General features: G+C 46.0%; 1 protein-coding gene and 1 pseudogene across 8 annotated transcripts in view; both read right to left on the reverse strand.

The window, feature by feature from the left end:
* The window catches only part of MSI2 (musashi RNA binding protein 2), a 474139-nt gene that overhangs the window by 132965 nt on the left and 317163 nt on the right, over positions 1-24011 (reverse strand). The gene's annotated exons all lie outside the window — the stretch shown is intronic.
* LOC136659780 (5S ribosomal RNA) lies at positions 21843-21961 on the reverse strand (annotated as a pseudogene).

Genomic DNA, 24011 nt, shown 5'->3' on the forward strand with positions numbered 1-24011 from the left:
GGAATGCTTCTTAGCACAACTACAAGCTCTTCATGCCACCCGAACCTGGGGGAGGGCGAGAAGAGAGAGGACTGTGGGCAGGTATGTGGGGCACGCATTTTGGTCTCACTTAGCAACTGTTGCATCTCCTTAGGGACAGCCACCTTCCGCTCCTTAGGAACGAATGGGATGAGAAGGTGTCGTGCTTTACGCCACATAACCAAACAGGTGTGTGACAATGAAATAAATAGAATGAATTAATCCTGCCGGTGAAGTTCCTGCTGGGACCAGCATGCAAGTCCCCTAGCATCTTTCCTAGGCAGCCAAGCTAATTAAGCCGCATCAGGAGCGCCCGTGAATACATGCTCTCAGCCAACGTGCACAGGGCCTTGACTGCTCCACAGCCAGGGCTGAAGGATGGCTTTCATCCCTAATGAGACCTGAAACACAAGGCAGGTGTTGTCCTATTCTGCGCCTGTCTCCGATACTCAGGTCTAACAAGTTCTACTCTATCCCCAATGTCAGCGAGTTAAAGAACAGCAGCAGCACTGAAACCAGGCCAGACATACTCAAGTAATGACAAATTTGAATAGTTCAAACCTCACCCCATTCTAATCCCACACACCTCCTCAATGCTTCACAGGTAAAAATAGGGGCACACTGGGAACATCTCCCAGCAATGATCCTTGGAATGAGAGCAGGGATTCTAAGATCTTCATTTCATTTATAGCCTACTGTTTTTCCATCGTATATAACTCAAGGCTGCCGAACAATGTATGTAGTATACCCAGGTGGTCATCCAGCCAGCCACTGCCCATCTTTGCTCCAGCAAGGAGGCTTGGTGGGCCACTATGAGATAAAGGAAGCTGGACTAGATGGGCCTATGGCCTGATCCAGCGGGGCTGTTCTTATGTTCATCACACACCTTCAAACCCTGGTTCTCAGTTGCTCAGACTGAGTTTGCTTGGAGGCCCTCATTTAGCCTGGTTGGTACTGCAGCCAACATGGTACTCATGAAGCAGAGAGCTCAGTTTGCTAAGCTTGCAAGTGGGGGTGACACAGGACAAGAGGCCAGAACCAGACTACGGAAAGCCCTGCTTTGACAGCATATTCTTCTATCCCCAGGTTGCACCCCAGGCTCTTCCTCAGAACACTTGAGAAGCTTTCCTCTTGAACAGCCAACTGGAATTCTGAATCACTGGCCATTAAAACGCTTGCACTCTGTATTTGGTTGTAGTTTGTGCCTGAGCACTGAGTTCAGTTAACTCCCAAGTTCTCCTCCCCGATAACCATGCAACATGTGGGAATTTATTATATGATTATTCTACGATGGCTCGACAGCATCAGGTGTGAGATAGCTTACTAAGTAATGCTTCTCCCTCCCGATTATGGGGGATGTGTGAATAAACCAGAGCCGTATTGATTCACACCAATCTATGCATCGACTGTGCGAAAAGTCACTTGAAATTCCCAGCAGCATGAGAAAGCTTTGCAATGAGGAGGGATATGACCAGGCAAGTTGAGAAAATAAATTAAAGGAGTGTCAACTTCCCTTCTTGCTTCTCTTGTTATTAATGGACGGAAGGGGGGGAGATTCGTTTGTCAAGGAGAGGAAAAATTAATTGACAACAGCTTTAATATTATTATGGCCAGCTTGAAAAGTTACATTTCTTCTTCTTTATTAAAAAAAACACAAACATTTTATTATAGTATAGCGGCCAGCTGCCAAAGCTAGCAGTGTAAACAAGAAAGCAGGTGCATGAATAATGCACCCATGGAAAGAAAGGATTTTGGTTCTGCTTAAGCTCAAGTGACTTAAGCACAGGCAAATGGAAGAGGGAGACAGACAAAGTAAACACAGGCTTGGAAAAGACTGCTTGGCAAGAAATCAAATTAAAGGGTGCAACACAAGAGGAGTCATAATTCTTCATTACCCCGCCCAGGCTTGCACAAAGAGGCTATGGGGGGTAGGAATGTGCATCTTTTGTCCCCTAAGGTGATCTGTGCTTGCCTGCAGCCTGGGTCAACCACAAGTGAGGAAGATCTTAAGGACTAGCAACATGGGTTTAACCCACTGAGCTCCCTCTACCAAGTCAAGAAGGCAGCTAGCACTTTCCTCCCCAGCGTAGATAACTGGGACAGTGGTGTGGCCCCCTCCACACTAGGACCTGCATACGCCCTGGTGACTGCTCATCACTGCAGACAATGCAGTAGGTGGAAGTTAGTGGAAAGACTCCAAGGCAGCAGTCTGCCCTTCCAGATCACCACTTCTCAAGAAAGGGGTCCTGCAACTTGCTTGCATGCCACTGATCCAAAAATCTAATGCAAGCAACTCCAGCTTCACCCGACCCACTACCCTCCTCCAACCTCAGAAATTCAGTGGGCCCACATTCATGCTCACGACAGGTCATGCTCAGCTGCAGTTTGATGGCTGGCACCCTTATACTCCTCCCACAGGCAGGAAGGCTTCTAAAATGGCACCTGCTACAATATATATACAAAATAATTCGTGCAGTTTCTCTTCAAAATAAGAGTTTTGCAGCCCAATCCTATGCATGGCTACTTAGAAGTAAGTAAGTCCCCACTGAGGTCAGTGTGGCCTGCTCCCAGGTAAATGTGTATAGGATTGCAGTGTTAGTCTCATGAAAATGTAGGCACATGTAATCAATTGATTAATAGATTAGAGTTCAATTGGTTCCTTGCTGTAATGGCTCTTTCTGCTCTCCTTCCAACTGGCTTGGAAGGAAAGAAGGGACAGAATGATACAGTTATAGGGTCCGTCAACTGGCTGCCACCAGGAGAGGAAAAAAAAGAGGAAGAGGATATATGGCACTGTGGCCTCTTGCCCACCTTGAACGCTGGGCTCTTGGAGCAAGGTGGGGTTGGAGAAGGGCCTACCTGTTGACAACCTGAACCAGCAGGCAGAAGAGAACACATGTCCACCCTCAAAGCGTCCAGCTAGCTACAATTCCCCCCTGGAGGGAAGGAGCTTGAGAACCTCTTCCCATTTTGTAGTCCTGGCAAATTCCAAGGAGCTGCTTTGTGAAGGATCCTGTGTGTAGGTGGGATGTGATTGAGCACTGACCTTCTGAGACTCTTCCATGGTCTTATGACCCAGGCTGCAGAGTGTGTTGTAGAGAAGATGGCAAGGTGTGAAGCCCCAAGCAAGGAAACCCTGAGTTCCAATCTCTGCTCTGTGATGAAACTTATTAGAGGCCTTGCACCCATCACACCCTCTCAGTCTAATCTCCCAGGGTTATTGTGAGGCTAAAAGGGACAAGCCCACACACCCCTTCCTGTTCCCCTCGTTTCTCTTTACTGGACCAGTAGCTGAATGGGGGGGGGGAACTTTGGTAATTAGTTTGTGTCTGTTGCCACCATCCCAGGCTACAGAGACCAGGCAGGGGAGAGCCATCCAGGGCAAAAACTCTCCCGGGAGAGCACTGAACTTCAGGGGTTCTTATTAAAAATCAAACCTACGGTAGCATCGACAGGGCAAAGAGACATGACAATCCACTGAATTACCAGTGAACACAGCCAGGCAGACAATGTAACCAGTTTATTACTAGTCCCAAACAAAAATGAACAACGGAAGGTAAAGAAAGGTGGATAGTAAAGGCACAAGCTGGTTAATCGAAAATGCCTGAGCTTGGCTGGCAAGCACAAAGAAAGGTTTTCGCCTAAAGGATGCAGTAATAAACAATGCTCATGTTGGCAACCTTCAGTCTCAAAAGACTGCAGTACAGAAGTGTACTCAGGACGCAAGCTCTGTAGACCTGGATCTTGGTATGTTCCGTCAGCTTCTTGTTGGACCAGACTCTCTTTGTGAGTCTGGAAAACGTGGTAGCTGCTTTACCGATGCGCTTTTTTAGCTCAGTATCGAGAGAAAGAGTGTCGAAGATCATTGAGCCAAGGTACACAAAGTCATGGTCAACCTCCAGTTCATGCGCAGAGATTGTAATGCAGGGAGGTGAGTCCACATCCTGAACCATGACCTGTGTTTTCTTTAAGGGTACAATACCCATAGGGTATTGAGTATACCATACCCATAGGGTATTGAGCAGGGTAAGGGTAGGATGGTAGTCAGAACTCTTGGCCCACGGACTACCTCTTCCCCAACGTGTCACTGCCTTAACATGAGGAAGTTTGCACAATGGCTGCAGCCCCTTAGCAGACAAAGCAAAAAAAATAAATAAATTCCTTAATATAATCTAGCTAGACTGTCTCTAGCTTAAGCTACTTACATTGCTCAAGGAATCCCCAGTCTTTGTATTCGCTGCTGAGCAGGTGGGTTCTCTTCTCTGAGGTCCCAACGAATGGGTCACTCTGAGGACCAGCAGAGAACAACCCATACTGCCTGTGGGCAGGGAAAAAATATAACTTTGCTTTGATGATTTCATCACATTACCTGGTTGGAAGAGTGGAACCTACCTGATCACGCCATCCCACCCCCGGGACCTAGATGGACAGGTTTAGCTGTCCAATCGCTCAGTATGACATTCCGGGGGCGGGGAGGTAGTTATTGCAGATTGGAACAAGAAGCTGAATGCACGAACAATGCATATTTGGGCAATAATGGAGTTTCCAGACAAAGGATGCAGCAGCAGCTTTTAAGACTGTTGATCTGACACCAGAGCTTCTAGGCAGTTAAAATGTCAAACTGCACTGAAAAAGGAGCAAAAAAAAAAAAAAAATAGAGGGGAAAAAACAGGGCATTCATCACAACCAGTTACACCAACCTGAGCTCGACAAGAATGGGGTATGAATGTGAACAATCCCAACAAACGGACTGTAAATATTATAGCTACCATCTAATAGGTAACAGGAGAGTTCACATAATGCAGATGGCTCCAGCCACGGGGCAGAGTAGGGCTGAGAATCACCACTCCAGTCCAAGTGTAAGAACGTGATCCTGGAACAAAAAAAAAGGCTGTATCCAAAAGGCAGCTTCCCACTGTGAACAGGCTCATTCCCGGCTGTTGTCAGCCGAAAGAGGGAATAAAAATGCACACCTGTGGCTAATGCGAGAAAATACCAACCTCATTTAATTCTGAAACTCTCCAGCAGCCAGACTGTGAATGACACTTGTCAAGGGAGAAGATTATCTCAAAGATGCTTTTGGGGGGGGGGGGAGCATGAGGGTGTCTAGAGCCCAGGGGAAAAACAACAACGCTATCTCTGCCGAGCCGGTTTCTCTCTCGACAGACACAGGTATGACTGCCACTACGATGTGCAAACGCAGAGCCCGGCCGGACGCGGTCAGCAAGCTCTCGGAAATGAAATTGGCAGACAAGTGCCGCCAAAAGGTGCTAGCATTTCAATCCAAACACAGCAGGAAAGCGGAGAGTGGAGGTCAGGCACGCTGCTGGATAAAAGGGCAACAGTATTCTTTGGTTTTCACTCGGAAAGGGAAGGTTCTGATTCTTTCCCCTCTCTTAAATGGCATTTACAAAAGAGCTCATTCTAAGGTGTGAGGGATGAGATGGAAGGACGATACACACACACACACACACACACACACACACACACACACACACGGTTTGGAACAGCAGTTCAGGAAGTCTGATACAGCAAAAACAGCCCCTTTCCACGAGAAATAATTCTTAAGCAACAAGGAACACGGTTTACTCTTTTTCTGAGCTTGTTTTAAACCAGTCTTCAAATACAGGTGTGCAAAGCAAAGATTCAGGGTCCCTACAGCAGCCTGATCTGCTGTAAGTCATATTGAGATGTCTAAAGAAAACCAGCAAGGTAGCACCTTTGCAGATAAAGGCAAGAGATGTTGACCATAAGGAAGCTTCTATACCTTAAGTGTTCCCCAAGCCACCGCATAATTTCTGCCTCTGGAGTTATGTTACTATGTAAGGACCCCAAAATTCTACACTCCCATAATATGTAAGCTTAGAAACAAACCTGACAGTTCAGAACTGAACTTAAAACAACGAGAAAACCACACAAAAGGCACCCCATTATTAAACTTGAAAGCCAGCAGGATAGCCACCAGCAAATGCCATAATTTTGTTGGCTCTAATAACGGTAACACCAGAAAGTGGGTTTTACATTTTTTTTTCTTGTGGACCAGTGTGTCCAAACATTTTGGCAGGAGAGCCACATCATCTCTCTGACGCTATGTTGGGGGCTGGGGAAAAAAGTAATAATTTACATTTCAAATTTGAATAAATTTACAGAAATGAATATATTAGAGGTGGAACTTATATGAATGAATGAAGGTCTCGCAATAGCTCAAGACCTATTAAAGGCCGTGTGCGAAGCAAAGCTGGCCTGTCTTTTGCTGCTACTGCAGCTTCACAGACGTGAAATAGCCAGTAACAGAGGAAGCCCTTGTCCCACAGTTCGTGCGAGAGATCGAACAGTCGGCCATCGTGCTGAGAGCAGTTGTGTTGGGCCAGTGTGGACTTCAGCAAGTCGCCAGCAGGTCAGAGGCTCATTAGGGACTGGGTGATCCCCAGGGGACGGATTGGTGGTCCCCGAGGGCTGCAAGTGGCCCCTGGGCCTGTTATGGACCAACAGAGCAATGTACAATTTTTATATCCCTTTGCCCAATAGCTGTTGGCAATCTGTTTGGTTGGGTGATCCCATCCTCTATGAATTTAGCTACCAATGGTTGTAAGCCATGTCAGCTAAAGGGAGCCCCCACCCCCGCCAATGTTCTGGAATTGGGATTTCCAGAGGCATCAGCAAGTAACTGTGCGAGACACACGACGCTGGACTAGACAAGCCCTTGGTCTGATCCCGCAGGCCTTTTACATTTATTAACCTTCTGATAAACGGAGGCTGTGGGTATGGGTTTAAAAATCTGATTTAGAAGTTATTCGCTATGCACAAAGGATCCTGAAAACTATAATCCAGTAAAAGGGCCAAAGAACTTCTGAGACAGAAATTTGCTCAAGAGAAAGATAGCAATTCCTGGGATTCTTTAGAACATAAGAACAGCCCTACTGGATCAGGCCATAGGCCCATCTAGTCCAGCTTCCTGTATCTCACAGCAGCCCACCAAATGCCCCAGGGAGCACACCAGATAAAAAGAGACCTCATCCTGGTGCCCTCTCTTGCATTGGCATTCTGACATAGCCCATTCCTAAAATCAGGAGGTTGCACATACACATCATGGCTTGTAACCCATAATGGATTTTTCCTCCAGAAACATGTCCAACCCCCTTTTAAAGGCGCCCAGGCCAGATGCCATCACCACATCCTGTGGCAAGGAGTTCCACAGACCAACCACACGCTGAGTAAAGAAATATTTTCTTTTGTCTGTTTCTTTGGGGAAAGCTGTGTTAGTTTCTCGTGTTAGTTTCTCATACAAATCTGACATAGGTTTCTAATGTTGCTCTATTTTGTGACCTTATTTTCATCTTAACGAAGATTAAGAATTCTGGTGAGACAAGGCTGCCAACCTACATGTTCAGATTTTGATTAGATCTCACAAAACTTGACTGTTTACATATCATTTGTCATTTCTGCGTGCTAAATGATTGCAATCACACGCAACCTTCCACAGAGCCCCAACCACAATTATTAACGTGCTATTACAAAGTGCTCGAGAGAAATCACAACCGTTTGTCCAAAATTACTGATGAATGCCTCTAATTTTACATACAAAATGAATTCTCATGGGAAAAAAATCATTATTTTAAAAAAGAAAAAAGAAACACACATTAAAAAGGGCTTTTTGTCATTACCAGACAGAGCCTTGCATTTGCTGGGGTGGACCCTCACAGTTTTATGTAAAGAAACCGTTTCAACTGCAAACAGAGATTTCCAGCTCACCCTACTTGATGTCCCTACCTGCGCTTCGCTGAATGAATTTTTCATGGTGACAAATCTTCATTAAAATTTTATTCTACTGGCATTTCGAACCCAAAACCAAAGGAACGAGTAGATAATGCTGCATGGATAATGGGCTGCCCAGCAAAGAGGAAAGGGTGGCTTCCTTGTATTGTTAATTAACAGAATGAGTAGATATATTCCCAGATAATTTAGAAGCTCCAGTGCTGACCCTGGAAGATGACTGAGGAAGTACAAAGAAGCATTAAATTCTTATTCCTTCTGCCTTTTTAAATGTTAGTTCGCTAATTTCACCTGATATTTCCAATGCATGTAATGAGAAATTCACGTAACAGAATCTCCTTTAGTAACAGAGTAGAAAAGAGCCTAGAACTTGTTTGAAGTGTGGATAATGGTATCTTTTTTGCCATGTATTGTATTGGATACTGAAGGTCTGCGTAATCTTTCAACTTGGATGGTCTGCAAACCTAGCACAAATCCATCAGGTGGCTCAGGGGATTCAGGCTGTTGGAGGCTACATAAAGGCATCTGACAGCCCAATCCTATGCATGTCTACTCAGAAGTAAGTCCCATTAGAGTCAATGGAACTTACTCCCAGGAAAATGTGGATAGGATTGGGCTGTAAGTCTACTACCATCCAGGTCCTTTAAGCTACACTTGAATGTGCTGGGGGGGGGAGGTGATCCTGTCTTGATGGGGTCAAACCAGTGACTAAGAAGCAGTGGCGTCACTAGGATTTGCGTCACCTGGTGTGGGAGGCCTGCGCGTCACCCCATGCAGTGGGTGGGGCAACGCCCCAGGTGGCGGGCGTGGTGTACCATCACCCCGCCCCCACTGGTTTTTTGGCTGTACCTTTTGTTAGAACACAGATATTTCAATGTGGATTGTTTCATTGCATTCTGCATGAAATTACGCATTGATTGATATATAACATGATGGGATTATTCCTCCAAATTCTGATTTTAGTGATTTTGAAAACTTGTAGTCTCTCTCTCTCACACACACACCCGTGTCAACTTACTAGCACCTTACTGCAGCAGTTCTCAAACTTTTAGCACTGGGACCCACTTTTTAGAATGACAATCTGTCCAGGACCCATTGGAAGTGATGTCATGGCCAGAAGGGACATCATCAAGCAAATTAAAATAATTAATTATAAATAATTAAATTAAAATAAAATAATTAAATAAGGGGGAGCCAGTCCTGTTCCACTAAGTGAATCTACTCTGAAGTAAGTCCTATTGTGGTCAATGGGGCTTACTCTCAAGAAAGTGTAGGTAGGATTGTAGCCTGTGAGCCCAATCCTATGCATGTCTACTTTGAAGTAAGTCCCATAGTGGTCAATGGGGCTTACTCTCAGGAAACTGTAGGTAGGATTGCAGCCTGTGAGCTCAAGCTTATGCATGTCTACTCTGAAGTAAGTCCCATAGTGGTCAATGGGGCTTACTCTCAGGAAAGTGTAGGTAGGATTGCAGCCTGTGAGCTCAAGCTTATGCATATCTACTCTGAAGTAAGTCCCATAGTGGTCAATGGGGCTTACTCTGTAGTCTGCCTGCAATAACAACCCCCCAAAAAGAATCAGTGAGATTTCCAGCCCTCCCAGTGCCCAGTTTAAATTTCTATTTCAGGCACATCAGAATAAAGACCCTCCTGGCTTTGCAAGTGCAAAATAGAAAACTTTCTCCTTTCCATTCAAGCCTCTTTTTTGTTCTTTTTTGGGGGGGGGGGGGGAGGCTGCCTTCTGTTGCACTCCAGCTCCATCAGATCAGGACCCTTCTGGTGTCCTCATGTTCCCCTTTGCCTGGCCTGACCACCAGCCAAGGCACGTCTGCCTACTCACAAGTAAATGCAACTGTGAGGCTGCTTTCCTTTCCATAGGGCTCCATAGACTGGGAAGGAGGCAGCTGGGAGGGAGGAACCTCCTTCTCTGGTGTTTTTGGGGGCTGCACTCATTGGATGAGGGTCCATTCTGATGTCCTTGGAGCCTCTCAGCCTGTCTTGACTAAGGCAAGTCCGCCTACTCACAAGTAAATGGGCCACATGGCTTCCTTTTGGGCTCAGACTTGCAGCTGGGAGGGGGGAGCTTCTCGGGTGTTTTTCTGGGGCTGCATTCACTGGATCAGGACCATTCTGTTGTCGTTGGATTCTTCTCCGAAGAGTCTCCGAAGAATTCTTTCGGAAGGGCTATGGCAAGTACACCTAATCGCAAGTAAACGCGCAATGCGGCTCAGTTTCACTTTCCATAGGGCTCCGTGCATTTTTTCCTTCTGGTCTTTTGGCCATAACTTTTGAACGAAAAGAGTTATTTCAATTGTTTTTTGCACTGCATCCAAAAATGTATGGCATTCTGCATCCAAAAGTGTATGGCATGAAGCGGTAGCTCCTAACCCCGCGATGTTAGCATGTCCTCCCCCCAGGGCGTGTCACCCCCCCGCGCGTCACCTGGTGTGGCCCACACCCCCTGCACCCCGTAGCGACGCCAGTGCTGAGAAGTTCCTACTGACAGCATTCATCGGGTCTGCAGGGAATGTCCCATTGACAAAGAGGGAAAAACAAAACCATTCAGATTTCTATAGCTCAAGAAAGGTGGACAGACTTGTGTTGGTGGTAGATCATACCCACGTCACAAGACTTTATAGTCACACTGTTGTATTTCGAACACTCAAACTGTCCCTTATTGACAAGGGACAGGCCCTGGCCAGGTTCAGATACAATATGAAGCCACAATTTAGATCCACGTTAATGAGTCTAAGACACCTGGATGTTTTATGCCCAACCCCAACTCCTGCACACAAGACAAGGAGAGCAGAAGCTTCCACTCTGAGAACAAATCACAGCTCCACATTACATACAGACTTGGGGAACTGTGGTTTGTTAACTGGAGTTAGAAGATACCATAAACCAAGCTTGTTCCTTCACTCTTTTCTCATTACACAGGCCTACAAAATTGAGGGTCAGAAAATTCTGTTTTTCCCCAAACTTTATGGTGGTTTGATATGAATTTGGGGTGCCGATTCCAAAAATGGCATTCGTTTTACGTCTAGTTTTGGAGACATAGTGTAGGCTTCCTCATGAGAAAGCTGCCTGAACCATTAACTAAAGAGGCTATACTATATCTCCAAACCTAGACGTGATAGGGCAAAACGGATGCCATTTTTGGAATCGGCACCCCAAATAGACCCAGGAATTGGTGTAACGTTTAAGGAAGCAAAATGTGTATTGGCCTGTGTTATGAACAGCAAACTGCAGGCCCTCCCCCCCAACTTCAAACACAACACAGAACTGTGGCTTGTTCTTAATGTGAAAACTTTCACTCTGCTCTGCTTATGCGTCAGAGGATGGGGAAAGAGCGAGCCCACAGCTGTATCAGGCTCATTCATGCAGCCCTAAATCTTGACTCAGTCCATGCTGAACCAGACCCCTCTCCCTGATAAGTCAATATCCCCTGGATTTGTCCCCAAAGAATGGTTTTTGCAAAATTTCGCTAGTATGAGCTAGGAGGGGGGTTCTGATTCACAGCTGTCTTTTAGTTGCTACAGCACACCCATGTACACAAGTCCTACACTCTACACATATAAATACACCCGTGTGAACACTCAGTCATCATACAAATTAGCCATTGCAGCAGCTGCTTGAATTGCTAACAGCCTACTACAGAGCAGGGTCCCTGAGAAATTTTATCAGGGGGTACAATGTTTCTTTTGGGCCCCTTCGCAAAGGGGGAGCAGTGAAACAGTGTGGGAGGGTGGAGCCGGGTGAGCACAATGGAAGCAGAGGGGCCAAAATAGGGTGGGAGGAGGGTGGATACAGCCGGAAAAGTCATTGGAAAGGGGGTACAGCTGGAAAAGTCTTTGGAGCCCAGGTCTACCTACTGATGTGGCATCAGCAGCTAGATACAGTAATAGGGAAAACCAAACAAACTCTTAAGTCTCTCTAAAATCTTTTAAGTATAGAAAATCATGTAGAAAATTGGCATCATCATATTTAAACTCACACTAGAATGGAAAGCGTCCTGTGCGTACCAAAACTTGCTTTTGCAGCAACTGCAGCCCCACAGCTGTGTCCCTGAGCTCCTATACACTCCTTCATGGCAAGCAGATTCACAAGCCAAAGAGCTACTGTAGCAGGCCCGTTTCCTCCCAGGTTTGACACTGTGTTATCATGGATGCATTCCTTGGCCCAGCAGATATGACTTGCCAGTAGCCACAGCCACATGTTCGTGGTAGTGTCCCCAGCATCCCGTACGGGCAACAAGTCTGAGTAGACAGGAAAACGTAAGATCCCAGGAAATTTCTGGGCCCCCTTTCTTGGCTCCTGGACCCCTTTTTGACCTGGGCCTGGGTACAAATTACCCCTTTTACCCCCCTCTCCTAGGCCCTGCTTCAGAGTAGGTACTTTGGTATCTTTCTAGCCCCTTGTTAGTCCAAAGAACTGACATTCGCTTGGTTTTTTTTTAAAACTTAGTACATGGCAAACACAACAGAACCTTTGACTCACGGAGCCTTGAATGTATCTCTCCTTTCTCATTCAAACGGGAGAGCAAAGAAGAAGACCATGCCAACCTGCAGACTATCCAGTGTAAGCCTCGCCACTTCCGGGGGCTGCGCCTCCAGGAATCTCTGCTGTCACTAGTTCCCCAGTTTATTACCAAATTTCTGAAATATCACTTTTTTATTACCGCCAAATCCACTTCATTGCATTTGACAATGCAGATAATCACATACCATATGCTCCCGCGTTTTGAAAGCCATGTATGTTGACAGCAGTTTATATTCACGATGCATAATTCTATTCATGGCTAAGCAACGAGGCAATGAAGCACCCAGGCTAGGACTCCTGCTTTATTTTATGTGGGGCTTTTTTTTTTTTTTTTTTTTTTTTTTTTTTTTGGTGACTTAACAACAGATTAACCGTATCACACGTAGATGACACTTCGCTTTGGCTCTAAATGGGAAATGTGTCTGGGCTCAAAGGAAGGGCTTATCAGAGGGCAAGCTCACAGGCAGACACCTAATGACTTTGGGCTCTTGCAACCTGGCTTCTAAAACCTAATATTGAAGACAGTGGGCAGGGCACCCGCCGAGTCATGCTTTCATCTTACTGGTGCACAGCAGGAACAACCTCCTGACCAGTACAGTCGGCTACTAAGACATTCAGAAAATGGAGTACAGCAGCAATCTAAAGACTTCCCAGAGGCATGGTTTTTAAGCTAGCAACTGGAAGCAAAGAATGGACAAGGCTCTGCACAAACACCCCTTGTACCTACCCTGTAATCTTATTTAGGAATTTCTACACAGCCCTTCAAACCAGGATTTCCAGGGTAGTTCACAATAATGCATCATAGAGAATTTTTTTTTTTAAATGAGGTTAAAAATGGTCAAAGCACTACATAATGCTTTAAACAGCGGCAGTCTTAATACAGGTTAACAGTGGGGATACGTTCTGCAAAACCCATCAGGTGCATTTGTTGTTGTCTGAATGGCGTGGAGTGGCAGCTGGGTGGTGCTCCAGAAGGCCTTGCAGCAGCCAGGAAGGACTCCAGAATGGCTTGTGGCGAAAAAACCAGAAGAAAAAGCAGTCTTAGCCCAATCCTAACCTATGTTGGAACAGGCAGGCCAACTGGTCTGCACTGTGTCCAGCGCAGGTTAGGAGGTGGCTGGAGGTCACCTCAAGGTAAGGGGTTTTTTCCCCTTACCCAGGGAAAGTCCCAGCCATCCTTATGGGGCTACTCAGATCACTGCCAACAAACTTCACTGGCGTAAACTTGAACAGCCCATGTAAGGTTGCCATGCCCAGGGTAGTGATTAGGATTAGGTGCACGCTGCCACAGCCAGTCCCACCCCCCTCCTTGGTCTGATCCACCTCCCAGTCTGCCTGCCCCAAAACACCCCCTCCCTGCCTCTGTTCTTCCCTCCCACCACCCTCTCCCACCCCCTGCATCAGCCTGCCCAGGCCAGCACAAACTCACCGTGCCCTGGGCTGGATCCAGCCTCCTGGAGTTGGCGCTGGTCTCTGTGCCAGCCCAGCCAACTCTAGAGTCGGTATGAATATGCTTTATGGCATGTTCATGACACTCAGGAACCAGCGTAGGGGACCTGTGTCGGCTCAGCGGCAAGGCTGGATTGCACTGTAATTGTAGGTATTTTTCCAGGGGCTCTGCTTGGCAACCAGCCATAGTTTTCTTGGGTCATCCACAAGCTCCAGCAACAATGAGGTTATCCTGTTTAAAATGAGTCCCAGTCTGCCTATCCATATACCATCTCAGCATATTAACATCCCAAGTGACATGCTGGGAAGAATGAAATGCATTACTCCTTCACCAGCAGTGCAGACCGTCTCTTTTGCAGCGGAGAAGGAAATATAACCCCAAACCAGCACTTTCTGTAACCAACAGACGGATGATTTACAGTTTATCCCAGGGCTTTAAAGTGCCCCCTTTAGAACAATCAAGGCCATTTCATGCTTCTCCTAAGCTTTTTCATTTGCTATAGAGATTTGCTCAGAACAACTGTAAGCCCATTAGATTACATTACATTTGGAGGAGAAAAGCGCCAGGGGAGGGGGGATGTCTGTCAGAGACGCCTGCGCTTGATCTCGCATGCTTTTAATGCTTCTGTCTCAGCAGAACTCAGGGTCTTAACCCACAACATCTCTCAGATAAAAAGGGTAGCAAATCGCCCACTTCTTCAAACTCCTCCTCCTCCATATAAAAATGGAGATCAAAATACTGGCAAATGACAACGAAATAGAGGCTGCAAGTTCTGTCCTTGGGTTTCAGCAGTGGTGCTGAAAGATCTTGGATCACCTCTGCCGGTCTTAACATCTTTTTTGCCAACATCATGCAACCGTAGAGAAGTTTCTTTCCAGCTGGAGGACAGGCAGCTCACCACACATTACCTAGAACTAGCTCAGGGCAAATGAAATTGATCCAGGGGGCTGAACTGGTCTCTGGTTGGCCTCCCTTGCCATAGAGAAGTGGCACGTAAAACTGACACGCTATCTGAGATGCACAATCACCACCTCAGGTCTATTTGTCCAAACACAGACGTAGGAAGTTGCAATCTACCGAATCAAAGCCTTGGTTCATCTAGATTAGCCATTTCCAACCACTGTGCCATGGCACATAGATGTGCCACGAATGGTCTCCAGGTGTGCCACGGAAATTTGCGAAAGGGTCATTTATTAGTAGGGCCACTGGGGGAGTGTGAGCCCTCCATGGGCAGCACAGTGTGCCTTTTCAATGGTCCAAAAGCCGATGGTGTCCCTTGACCATTTTAGTGCCCTGCCAGTGTGCCATGAGATGAAAAGGGTTGAAAATCACTGATCTAGATCAATATTGCTTACATTAACTGGTGGCATCATTCCAAGACTTCAGGCTTGGGTCTTTCACAGTTCTAACCAGAAATGCCAAGGATGGAATGTGGCATCCTCTATATACAAAACAGGTGCTCTAACACTAAGCCACAGAAAGCTTTCAAATTTCTGCAGTTAGTGCAGAATGTGGCAGCATGTGGAGTCTTGGGGGCTAGGTGATTTTCAATCTTTGGGACTTGTATGGGTGGTACTCGGCCCCACTGCAATGGTGACTGTGACCACAAAGATCACTGTGACCACAACAATGGTGACTGTGATTGTCACTGCGCTGCCTGGCCAATCCTGCTGGAAGTGGAAACAGCGGTGCACTAGTGGGCAAGATGAGACCATACTGTTTCCTGGTTTGGTGCAGGAGGGTGTAGAGTCGAACACAACTGTGTGGCAAGCCGCTCAGTCCTGTAGACAATTGTTGACTCTGGGGGGTGAGGCAGGACTGGATTCACAGAAGCAGTGCCCACAAAGATGGTGCTTGCAAAAAAAAAAAAAAAAAAAAGGCTGAGAGGTCGTGGAGTAGATACAATAATACTGGGCTAGACAGACTAATGGCAGGACTTCACACGAGGCAACTCCATGAATTCAAGGACTTTCTCAAAAAGGTGCCTCCATAGCAGTGGCATAGCTAGAGGGGGTGCAAAGCACTGAGTTTTGCAAGGGAGCCTCACCACAGCGTGCAAATGGCCCCTCCCCTTCGAAGCCACGAGCATACAAAAAGGTGCTATGCAACAAGTTAAAAAAAACCCCAACGTATTCCCCCTTTGTCCTCTGTGAGCCCCCGTCTCAAAAACAGCTGCTTGTTAAAATCTGCTCCCGGTGTCTCAAAAGGCACCACTCAACGACAGACCCTGCCTCTTGAAAGATGGAGGCCCGGTGAACACCCAACAGGATTCTATGTCTCAATTAAGTTGTAACGGCCTGTCCAGGGGTCTTTATTAGTCTGGTAATGATCACTTAGAGAAGGTTAGTGTCCTAAGCCAAGGGCAACCAATTCTATTAGCCGACGTTAAAAACTGCCGAACAAGTCATTATTTCTACAACTACTGTCTTCACCTTTAATGACAGTGCTTTTACACCCTTGTTCTTGATGTAAATGCATACAGTTGAAAAAGCTGGAGAAGATGAGGAGATCCCCCAGCAAGCATTCCAGAAGTTCCTAGATGCCAGGGCTGGCATCACAGGGTGGCAACTTTGGAAAAGTCCTGCCCTTCAGGACTATTATGCCCAGCTAGAAACTTTCCCATAGGCCCAGCAATCATGGACTGGGGCCATGGCCTCTGAGAGGGAATTCCAAAGTTGAGCCACTGCCTTTAAATGATTTGAGGGTTAGGTTTGTACAATGCACTGAATGATATTTTGATTGGTATAATATGAAAAGGGGGCTGAAGGTACACTTTCTAGAACAATGGTTCTCAAACTGTTTAGCACCTGGACCCGCTTTTTAGAATGACGATCTGTCTGGACCCACCAAAAGTGATGTCATGGCCAGAAGTGATATCGTCAAGCTGGAAAACTTTCAACACCCCCCATATGATCAAATCAAATCAATTAAATAAGTAAATTAAAAGTTTACCATAAGTTTAAACTTACAAAAATTATTTGAAATAAAGAAAAACCTTCCTAATCTTCCCAAGCAACTGCTGACCTGTTTAAAAAAATTCCCAAAACATCCCAAAGACTGCAATCCTATCCACACTTACCCGAAAGTAAGCCCCATTGACTATCAATGTTCAAAGAATAGACGTAGTGGTCTGTTTCAGATTCAGATGTGTAACATTTCCCCAAAGGTAGTCACATACCAGGGTAGCCTCAAGTCTCTTAAAAATAAAATGCATACTGAAATGAATGGGGACCCACCTGAAACTGGCTTATGACTCACCTAGTGGGTACCGACCCACAGTTTAAGAAACACTGTTCTAGAAGAACATGTTTTTAATTTTAGACAATTTATTCTGTTAACAAGGCATGCCAGACACAAGTTCTCATGGAAGTGGCTTATTCCCCCCCACTCCCAATTTTTTGTCCTTCCAACAGCTACTTGATTTGAGGTAACAAATCCAGGCAAGTCACCATGTTAGGGTCATTTCACACATACAGTTTTAGGAGCACACCTAGTATACCTTAGACACCCATCTTTAAAAAATATCATATAGATGCGCTCAGAGGGCTGATGTTACCACTTGGTGGTATAATGTGGTGACTTCTACATAATGTACCAAAGAGTGATTAGGTACATGCAGGTACGCATAGTGGTGAATGTTTGGTCTTCTCCACAAGACGGGTTTAATGCGAGATGAGAATCTCTGTTTTCATTTGACAAGGATGGCATGTTCTGCACTATTATTATTATTATTAATTTATACCCCGCCTTTTTGCCCAACGGGCACACAAGGCGGCTTACAACACCTTAAAAATACAACATTAAAAAACAATTTACAATAATTAAAAAATCTAAAAACAAACAAACCCCGTGGATTTTCATATAAAAAGCAAGCACGCCAGCCAGCCTGTCGACAATTAAAGCTTTTTGAAATAAAAAAAGTCTTCAGTCCACGCCGAAACGTTAGCAACGAGGGAGCAGTTCTCAGTTCTAAGGGGAGGGTATTCCACAGTTTGGGGGCCACCACCGAGAAGGCCCTCTTCCTGGCCACCGCCCCTCTCACATCTCTTAGTGGTGGCACAGTCAAAAGGGCCCATCCCAGATGATCTAAGAGCACAGGCAGGATTGTTGGGAAGGAGGCGGTCCCTCAAATACCCCGGACCCGAGCCGTAAAGGGCTTTAAAAGTCAAAACTAGCACCTTGAATTGGGCCCGGAACAGTAGCTGCCAGAGCACTAGCAGCCAGTCAAGCAAACACGCAATCACAATAAAAAGGTACATGGAGTTGGAGAACTGGGTTCTTCGACAACTGGTCAAAGCAGCTGTACTGTACAGAAGCCCAGCATGGTCAGTATTATGAATGATGTACGTGAGCTGCCAGAGCTTGGGAACTCATATCTGTCAAGGTACAACATGGCGGCCTGCCAGGCCTGGAGCTTTCCCATTCGTGACGCCGGAACATCCACACACAATTTAATTGCATTATAATTTCAAAAAGTGCTTTTCAAACTGGAAAAAAAAAAGGTTTCCACTGATTAACCAGTGAAGAGCAAAATTGTTTATGAAATCGAATACAAAAAGCCACAGAAATGTAATTGGGTCGTTCTAGCACCTAATTTTCAAGCCATTTTCCCACTTATTTAATCACGAGACACAAAAGGAGCGAGTGAATTGACTTCATACTAATTAGATTACTCCCTGCGATACTCACGGCCCATATTCCAACTGGTTGATAGCAACGTTTTGAAATGAAACAAAGGTGGTGGGGAAAGACGGCAAAAACAGCGTCTGCAGGATCCATTTACGCCAAAATTGGCTCTCCATCTATAGGAATGCCATGAGTGGGGCTGCCAAAGGAGACCCTTGTCGACAGCAGTTCTGTGCTCCGAAACAGCCCTGGCAAGAGGGTGTGTGAAGCAAACGGCACCTGAGAGAACAGTTAGAGGATCCTGCAGGCCTAACTTATTCGAAAATGAGAATTAGTAATCGTATGCATAATAACTATGCCTAACAAGTCTCCACAGAATCAAGGTTATCGCTACATGGCAGCCAATATCCACTTTGTCAAACACAATAATTAAGGGGGAAAATTACTCCTAAGGGCACAATCTACAGAGAAATTCCCCTACAAGAGATCCCTTGAAGAGAAGACAGCTCCTATTCATTGCAATAAGCCTTACAAGCAGGAAGATGCCAGTGGATTGTGTCCACTCTTAATTAAAATGTGGAAACGGGCAACAGGAAGGAGGCAGCATTAAAGCTGCCTTTTAAGTTGTAATCCTGTTTTAAAACACACACACAGGTTGGGTTTAATTTATATGACTCTTCATTCCTTTAGCAATTCTAATTACCTAAATAAATTCACCATGCAGAGCTGCAAAGCCTGTTATCCAGAGTTTTGCTTAATATTTATTTATACTAATAGCCTCTGCACATTTTTCATTTGCTCAAGATGGCTTAAATTGCTTACAATAAGATATCAAATGTAAACAGGATCAATCTGTAAATTACATACACAAACTGCCCCCCACCACCGCTCCAACGAAAGAAAAAAAGCAGAGCCTTGCAATCAAGGTATATCATAACACAGATGCTGACCTACACAACAGACGCCCTCTCTCAAATGAATCCAGTTTCACCCAATTCCTTGTTAATGTACGGTACTGATAAATTTGACAACTATTGCTAGACAGACACAGATGCGAGCTGTGAAGGCTGGAGTGGCCTCCACAAGAAGCAGGGCCTTTAAGGTTGCAGCCCCAGAGCTCTGGAATGCCTTCTTCAGAAGATGGTTCCATCTTAACCCATTTCTGCCCGGTCCACAGGTGTACACATTTGGTCCCTGTTGCGTATATGCAACGTTGGGCAGAAATGGCTCAATTCTGAAGGTAGTTTAACAGCTTTGCCTTCTGTTTGTCTTTCATTTTTTGCTTGTAGGTGTTTTGATGCTTGTAAACACTTTTCTAAATTATAACTGAAACATGATACGGCTGCAGTCCTATTCACACTTACCTGGGAGTAAGACCCATTGACTATAATGGGATTTACTTCTGAGTAGAGATGGATAGGATTGGGCTCTAAATCAATTAAATCAGCAGTCTCCAAACTGGAGACCACTGCGCACCAGGAAAGGCATCCATGGCACAATTGGTGCTTACCATTCTGCCGAAGAGCCTTCTGTCCCAGCCATCGATCTCCCCTGAACTGCACCCTGGTCAGTTGTGTCTGCCCAGAAATCCACGCACAATGGTTGCTAGGGCAACAGAACTCAGAAACAGTGGGCCGGAACACAGTTTGTGGGAGATCGGTGACGCGGAAAGAAGGCTCCCCCACTGAATGGTAAGTGCCGTTCATGCAGGGGAGAGATAAGGCAGTGTGCCGGATCCGGTCCGTGGGCCAGAGTCCAGAGAGCCCTGAATTAAAAACCATCCTCAACAGCTTGACTAGTGGTATTGCTTAGTAGTAAACCAGCAAATCAATATAATAAATCTTGCAGCGTTGTAGAGAAGACAAGCCTGGCACAGTTGATAGAGTTGCCAAACCCCCAGGACTGGCCTGGAATTTCCAAGAATCAGCATCAATCTCCAGGTGACTCCTGAAAGCAATCCTCGAGATTTCAACAGGCCTTCCATTAATTTCTATCACTACATCAGGTTGGAAAATAAATCTCTAGTAGTAACTTCAGTCAAGACTTGGCAACTCTAGTAGCTGATGGACTGGAAACCCCTTTCAGACAAGCAATCTCTTTCCCCCAGTACGGAAAGAAACAAAGACTAAAAAGTGCCTGAGATCTAATGCAGCCTAATTCATTTTGGCGCAGTGCCAACCACAATGTTTAATTGTGCCGTGAAGTGCTACAGTATCTTGATAATGCATGTTCTCCGTTTGATTTTGTAATCAATTATGTTGCACTAATAAAACTTCAGTTACAAAAGCTGCGAGCAGCTTGCGCCAGGTAGACACGTTTGGGTGCATTCGGGAAGGCTTGGCCCATCTTCAAGCAATGGAGGCTCTCTTTGCAAATGAGCCGGCCTTGGGCATGTGTCAGTTGGTGTAGTGGGAGGAGCCTTGCAGGAGTCTCTTCATGCTCCAGCTGCCACAATTAGCATTGCCACCTGTCCAAGAATTGGTTCCAGAAGAGTGTTGGCATGCTGGCATATTTTCTGCTATATTTTATTTTACAACTAAAGTTGTTGTCACTCACCTTTCAAGAATAAAAGTGTCTAAGGCGGCACACAAATATTAAAAAAAGGAGTGCTCAACACCATTAAAAACATTGCATCATTTAATTGCATTAGGGCACAATTCAAGAAATGACTTGGGCACAGTTCCCCTGCACCGCCTAACAATGTGGTAAAGTGCCATAATGCACTTTCGCGCCATCAAGAGAGCAGGCAGGCTGGAGCACATAGGTGTGCCAGCCTCCGGACACGTCCCAAGCCCCGTGGGGATGGCGCCAAGGTAAGCCCACTCTGACTGAGCCAGGCTGGCATAGGGGTCGGGAGTGCATGGGGAGTGTGAGAAGGAGGTGTCACAGGGGATGGCAGGTGGAGGGTGGGCCTGTAGTTGGGTGGGGGTTGAGCAGGGGGTGGAGCCAGGATTCAGCACTTGTGTTGGATTCTAACCATGCTCCTGGGCGGCCCAGAGCAGCTCCAGGTTGCTCAGATTTGCACCACCTCTTGAGGTGGCTCAGATTCGACTAGCCCCATTTGGGCTGCCCCAGCTTTACCCAGGGTAAGGGGATGGAACTGGCACCAATTCTGCTCTGGATATGCAGCAGGCCAAATGGCCTCCCTGTTACAGCACGGGTTAGGATTGGGCTAACCACTATAAGAACAAAACACAGTAACTGACATTTTTAGAAGACATGCTGGTGTGTTGCAGAAGAATCCTATAAGAGGAGGATTTGCGAGCATGAATGAGAGAGAAAAGGGAATGCTGCTTCTAAGACAGTGCTCGCCAGCTTTGGTTTTTCTAATACTTGCAAATGCTTTTTTAATTAAAATCTACTAACCCATCAATCTGGGCTCAACTTTTCAGTTCACCGAAATGGTTGGCAACCTTCAGTCTCGAAAGACTATGGTATAAGCCTACAGCACCCGGTATTTCCAGGCGGTCTCCCATCCAAGTACTAACCAGGCCTGACCCTGCTTAGCTTCCGAGATCAGACGAGATCGGGCATGTGCAGGGTAACAGTTTTGTTTCAATTGATTAAGCTACCTGTTGCTCTTCAACAAGGCCAGGTAGGCTGTTGCTGCCCAAAGACTCTTCCCAACACCCCGATGATTTACTTCTCATCACCAGGCACCGGCGAGTGTAATCAACAGCTGTGCAGCATAGCGGAAGCACAAAAGACATGTCTGAAGAGCAACTTTGCAGGGGGCAGATTTCTTGATGGCTGAGGCTCAGTGTTGAAGGTGACTCTTAAGCAATTGGTTATTGAGAGAAGAATCTGGTGGATACTGAGAGAGGGAGAAATCCATGTACCCTTCAAATCACAGCGAGAGGCGAGAAAACACCGCTATGAATGACAGCATGTGGCAAAGTACCTGAACAGGAGTGAGTACAGTTGTACAACTATGTCCCCAGGTGGCCTGTCTTCCTGGATCAGATCGATTGCTGAATTCGCTCAGGATCTTTGATGCGGATATAGCCAACCTTCCTCACGGGGAGGGGGGCAGCCTTCCACATTTCCTCATGAGAGTTCAGAAGTAAATGGAGAATCGTCGGTTTCTTCAGAACCATCAGAAACTTCTATAATGCTCTTGCCAAGCCCAAATGGATTCTCAGTGTGGTCCACCCACCTACAGTGGCCGTTGGAACCTTCTGCAACAGGAAGGCCTATAAAGGAGTCCCTGTTCAGGCTGGGCCTTGACTAAGCAACAAGGTTTAACTGGTTCCAGGGTGCGCCTCTCCTGTGACTTTTGTCTGCGGCTCAACCCTGACAATATGAAAGTGATCCCATCACCTGTTCTATCAGATGCAAGGAATTTTCAATATGGACACATACTTGCCCTATTTCTTTCAAACCTCTCAGGAGTTGCTGTACTGCCCTATAATTAGAGGTGCTCATTTCTGGTACAGGGTGGTTTCTGGTACAGTACACATTTCCTTTTCCTCCCCTTTCCTTTCCCCCCTAATTACTCAAGCAATTATTGAGACAGTTAACGCTCGGTTTCCCCAAAATGGGTCCCCGAAAGATTTTATTCATGGATATCTCTTGCAGTTGGGAGTTGCCCTCTCAGATGTGAAGCTCACTGGGTCCGTTTGACCAGCACCAAAACATTCCTGGTGTATCTAAGAAATCTCTTTTAGGTCTGGACTAGTTCTGCTCTTCCTCCTTTCTGTCATCCTGGCTATTCCCCTTTCTAATTTCCTTACCTGCCTATCCACGTCTGTTTTTGCAATGGTGGCTCAGATCGGTGGCTCAGACGGTGGCCAAGTCTATTAATTAGGAGTGAGATTTAGGGCACAATCCTAATCAGGTCTACTCAGAAGTAAGTCCTATTTTGATCCTATTTGATAGGATCATAGCCTAACCCTTACCAACACAATTGGCTTACTTCTGAGTAAAAAAACTACCATTTTCAAACAGCTCTACTATCATTATAGGACAGGCTGGACAGATGCTTTTCGCTGCAATGGATGCCATCTCAAAGCAGGATGCTGCCACAAATAAACAATTGAGGTCCCTTTCAGGACTGAACTTTTGCACCAAAAAGCAAAACCCAGAATGCCCTGTGATCATTTTCCCCTTCTGCACAGCAGGCACATGGAGAAGCTACAAGGAGCTGAAAGCGCCGTAGTTCACAGAGCAGATAATAAAAACCACCTGCAACAGTCAAGAGAAGTGAGAGTGAAAAATGAGACACCTGACCTTGGGATGTAATAATTCCATTGATTCTGTAATAACTCTTCCCCTTCAGGCTTTAACTCCAGGCAGCCTCTCAGGAACTGTATTACTGGGCAGACAGCAGCTGCCCAATACTTCAGATAAAGTGGTGTATAACATTAACCCAGGAAAAAGATCATCTTGGTACCATCTGTGCAAGACTTTTAGGAAAATGAATGAGTAATGTTTGTGAAATCACAAAATGGTTGCTTGTGTTCAGGGCTTGTTGAGGATAAAGACATGTTTTTGTGGTGGGTCTTCAAAGACTGTATATTTATTGCAGAGGAAGGGCCAGGTTGTGCTGAGCCATGGGACTGGGTCTTTGTGCCAAGCCACGGGATTGGGTCACCTCCCCAGTGCAGGC

This window comes from Tiliqua scincoides, chromosome 8, assembly GCF_035046505.1.
Source record: "Tiliqua scincoides isolate rTilSci1 chromosome 8, rTilSci1.hap2, whole genome shotgun sequence".
In the NCBI taxonomy this organism is placed as follows: Eukaryota; Metazoa; Chordata; class Lepidosauria; order Squamata; family Scincidae; genus Tiliqua; species Tiliqua scincoides.